This window comes from Pteropus vampyrus, unplaced genomic scaffold (genome assembly GCF_000151845.1).
Source record: "Pteropus vampyrus isolate Shadow unplaced genomic scaffold, Pvam_2.0 Scaffold71, whole genome shotgun sequence".
Taxonomy (NCBI): domain Eukaryota; kingdom Metazoa; phylum Chordata; class Mammalia; order Chiroptera; family Pteropodidae; genus Pteropus; species Pteropus vampyrus.
The window spans coordinates 2,597,776-2,602,957 of NW_011888852.1; positions in this window are offsets into that span (position 1 = coordinate 2,597,776).

The following is a 5,182-nucleotide window of genomic DNA, read 5'->3' on the forward strand; positions in this document are numbered from 1 at the left end:
TGCCAATAATACTGCAATGAACATATGGATGCATGTATCCCTTCGAAGTAGTGTTTTGGGTTTCTTCGGATAAATACCCAGAAGTGCGATTACTGGGTCCCTCTTTGTCTCTTGTTATAGGCTTTGTTTTAAAGTCTATTTTGTCTGGTATAAGTATTACTCCCCTAGCTTTTTGTCTGTTTGATTCCATTTTTATGAAACATCTTTTTCCATCCCTCTACCTTCAGTCTGTGTGTGTCTTTTGATCTGAAGCGAGTCCCTGGTAGGCAGCATATGTAAGGGTCTTGTTTTCTTATGCATTCAGTCATGCTATCTTTTGATTGGATACACTGAATTATTTTAGAAGATATAATAAACTAAGGTGTTGTGAAGTTTTTAATAAAATAGAAGTTATCTGATAGAAACATTTATCTTCAATTTAGCTTTTTTTGTATTAAATAATATTTATACAGAGGTAAAATTACATATCAGTACTCAGCATAGTGTAGGCATTCAACAAATATTTGTTAAATTTTAATAAGTTAAAATAGAAGCACTTATAATTTAAAATATATCTAAACCTTAAATGTATTTTAAGATAAGGAACATCAAATGTCTGAGAAACAACACAAACATCTGGTTTCAAAATTATTAAAGTAATTATTAATTTCAACTATGTCCATCAATTTTGCTTTACAGTTTATGCCATGAGCATATTAGTAAATATTTGATTTTATCTTTTGATAGTTGAGAGGATGTTTGTTCTAGGATGTAAAAAACAAAATGGCAAACTCTTTACCTAGTTTACTTCGGCTTGTCAGTTGAAGTGGGAAGCAGAGGGAAGGGCTGTGAAGTCAGTAGAAAAGCAGCAGCAGAGAGGCCAGACCAGGCAGGTAGGGGACGAGGAAAGACACAGGTCCACCAGATCCTCTTTCCCTGAATCCTCAGATAAGTTTACTCGCCATTTCTGTTGGATCTACCTCCGGAATATATTCTGAATCTGATCTTCTCACCATTCGACTTATTCCACCAAGTCGATAGCAACATAAGCAGTAAAAGCTAAAAATGAGAGTAGCCTCATCTTCACACAGCCCTAGAGTAAAGGCAACAAAAGCTTCCTCCAAGGGAACAACTACTAGCACTGGGGTCACTAGGACAACCATTTAACTTCTGGAGCTACAGTTGTACCCTGACTGATGATAAGCAATGCTCTAGTTCTGTGGGCTGTCCAGCCTGGCAGCTCCTGGGAGTATATACTTTCCTCCTTAATTCATGATACCTCCAGTGTTTGAGAGATGAGCTGATGGTACCCGTCCATGTTCTCTGCAACATGAAAGAACCACTGAGTACATGGATATTGTGCCACATGTCAGTGCCCTGCTGCAATATAAATTGTATTCAATTCCCCTAATAGGAAGTTGACAAAACATGAGCACAATGAAGGCTACTCTTCAGTTATGCCCACAATGCCTTGAAGGGCATGCAAATACTTTCCTTGACTAAAAGGAAACACTCAAGAATATATACAGAGGACAGAGGAAGGGGTGAAATTGTCTTTTGGGAGGGTAGTTTGTTTTGCGGTTATTGACTTTGTGTGGAGTCACCTGACCATCCATGCATTCACCCTCAGATGGACCCATGAGCATCTTTTTTTCTCTGCTTTCCTCCTTTCTTCAGCCTTGGCAGTTCTCTGGGCCTTCGAAGCCAGAGTCCTAACCTCAGGGCTCTAAATATCCTCTAACCAGTTCTGAGCACTGGAGGGGCTCTGTTGAGCAACTCGGGCCCCAAGAGTTGCTGGGCGGGGAAGCCTGTGTGTCCTCTACATTCTTCCCAAGAAACTACCAAAGATGATTTGCTTCTTCCATTAACACTGACCACTTCCTGTGTGTCATTATGCTAGCAGGGTCTCTTTTACCTTATTTACTAATGACAGAAAGGGGTGGGTTAGAAAAAAAAGGGTTGGGGAAAAATCCCGGCCTCACACATATGTATGAGAAGGCACTGCCATGGTTACGTTTTTCTGGGTCACAGTTAATAAACACTGACAAATTGCCTATGAGCATTTCATTCCTGCTATGCTGAGATATGAATATTGGATTTTACTTCCTCTGTTTTTAATGTTTGGAGGAGCCTGGATTCATCATAGGAGAGATGGAAAATGGGGACTCTGTAATTTAGAGGCACAGTGTTTATAGCAGCTTACTCTATAGGTTTAATAATATATTCTTTCCTAAGCAGTATTTGCTTCCTGCACCTATTCTAGACACCCGCAGAGTGACTGTCTAATTTGCAAAACCAGTAATGAAGGTGAATGGCAGCTAGCAGCAGGCAAGGTAGTCTAGACTCCAAAATCACAATTAAAATAAAAGGGCTTCACCAGTCTTTGTCATTGCACATTGAGCCATCACGTTTGAGAAGGAACAAAACGTCCAACATGTTGTCATAATCACCAGCAACGATTAACATTCTGTGAGCCTGTTTCAATGTCTAAGCTCTCATTTCAAAAAGACCTTGTTTGCTCTTCTCTCAAAAATCCTGCATTCCTTTTCAAGCCAGAGAATATAATTTGTACCTTTGTGCAGTGACCTACGGCCCTGGGCTAGAACTGGAGCTCTTTAAACTGCAGATAATAAGTTAGAGTGGTGAGAAAGATGAGGAGAAATCGGATTGAACTTTAGCTGTGGTTCTCCCTGTGTGTCATTGGCAAAACTCTCAGGGGCCACCACGTGATGATTTTATAACAGTTGGAATTCACTGACACAGAAAGTTAAATCTTCAGAGCTTTCTATATTACCCTGATGAAGCCACAAAAGACACATGGCAGTTATACTGCCATTTTCTGAGAAGTTCAGAACACCCCGATAAAGGATTCTGACTCATGAGTTATAGCCACCTTCACATAGAAGTCCTTATAGGTCAGTGTGCTTGATGGTGTGTGACTCTGCCAAACAAATGGATTGGTCTAGGTTAGGCCCTTGACCGCAAATCAAAATCTGTATACTAGCAAGTGGTCTGAACTCTGGAATATCACAGCTACTCAACTGGGGTTTTCCTTGGATGATCCTAGGATGGTGGCTGACTCTCTCTCTTAAGGATTCTCTCTCTTAAGGATTCTGAATGCAGAATTATAAAGAGAGTGACACAGAGCAGAGTGTTGTTCAAATTAATATACACAGCTTCAATAAGCAAAACAACCTAGATCTCCTAAAATAAAATGATTTATTGAACAGATATTGGGCCTGCCAAGATTGATTGGAAGCAAAACAGACAGGACTTAGGGATCACTGGAATACTAGACAGCAGAAGACACAGAAGAGGTCATGCAGTAGGAACAGAGTGTCTCTGAGGTACTGTGCTGCAGCAGCTGTGAAATTACCTCTGTTACAACACTGAGTGGTTTGCTCCAAGAGCCATGGACTCCAGTCTCATGGACTAACTCTACATTAAATGTTTACTCTCTGGCTGCTCACATAGAGAATTTGACAGGTTGGCCCCAGCAGCCTTTGCAGCAAGAGTTGGCCACTATTTCCTTCAATGATCATGCACAATGAAAGATTTCTTCAAAAGTGAGATCAAGGTGCCTTTTGGAAGAGGGGACTGGAATACCAGTCAAATACAAATATGTCAAACGCTGATTGCAGTTATTACTTTTTGATTTCTAACATACATATTTACACTGTTCTTTCCAAATCTATATGAAAATTTTTTTTTAATTCAAAACTGCTTTCTGTACAATGCCACTGTCCTTCGCATTTCAGTAAACACTTTACCTTTTCCTTACAAAGATTTCACCAAAATGTTCGTGGTTACTGAGTCCAGCTCTGAGTTGAGGATCTCTGCCCATTCATTCACTCTTTAGGACCATCATAACATTTGCCTACATTTCCTATATCTAATAGTAGGGTGAATGAAAAATAAAGACAAGGGAAAGTTAAATAGTTAAAATAAAAAAATATATTCATTAACCATGAACAAAGGAAGTATGGGTGGCAAATATAGTCTTTCCTTCTGAAATTGTTTTGAGGTGTATTTATAACTTTCATCCTGCCCTACAATATTTCCTTTTCATTTATCCAGAACCCCAAATGCTCAGAGTTATTTGACTATTAAAATACCAATTTAATTTTAGGTGGATCTTGGCCTCACATGGCCAAGAAGTATTCTCAACTTCTAACTCCATAGTACCACTGCTGTGTGTCCTGGTGGAAAAAATCCTCACTAATGTACAAAACATCTACACCAATGGAGCTCGAATATGTATACAGAGTAAAACTCAAAACGAGCTAGGAGTTGTTTATTGAAAGAATATATATTTGCAAAAGGGCATAGCTTTGTTTTAAAAGTATGAGTCTTCTACTTTGGTTTTCCTACGTATGGTCCTCTGCTATGCAGACGCTTTCTAGTTTGCTTTTGTTGCTTGTGCTTTCGGTCTCAAATCCAAGAAATCATCACCAATATCAATGTCAAGGAGCTTACCACCCATGTTTTATTCTGGGAGTTTTATGGTTTCACATCTTATATTCAATTCTATAATCCATTTTGAATTGATTTTTGTGTATGGTTTAAGATAATGGTCCATTTTAATTCTTTTGCATGTGGCTATTGATTTTTCCCAACACCATTCATTGAAAAGTCTGTTGTTTCCCCATTGTCATGAAAGAATTTACCGTATATACATGGGGTTATCTCTGTTCTGTTCTATTGATCTATGTGTCTTGTTTTTATTCCAATAGCATATTGTTTTGATTTTTATAGCTTTGTAATATTGTTAGAAATCATAGAGAATACTATCTCCGGCTATTTTCGTTTTTCTCAAGATTGGTTTGGCTATTCAGGATCATTCGTGGTTCCATATGAATTTCAGGATTATTTGTCCTATTTCTTTAACAATGTTATTAGAATTTTGATAAAGATTGTATTGACTCTGTAGATTGCTTGGGGTAGAATGGACATTAGAACAATATTAATTTTTCTAATCTTTGAGCATAAATGGAATATCTTTCTATTTATTTGTGTCTTCTTCAATTTCTTCTATTAATGTCTTATCATTTTCAGTGTATAGATCCTTCACTGGGTTAAATTTATTACTAGATATTTTATTCTTTTTGATGCACTTATAAATATAATTACTTTCTTAATTTCTCTTTTCGATTGTTTATTAGCGGCTTATTTTATTGTTAATTGCTCTCAGTAATTGAAGGTG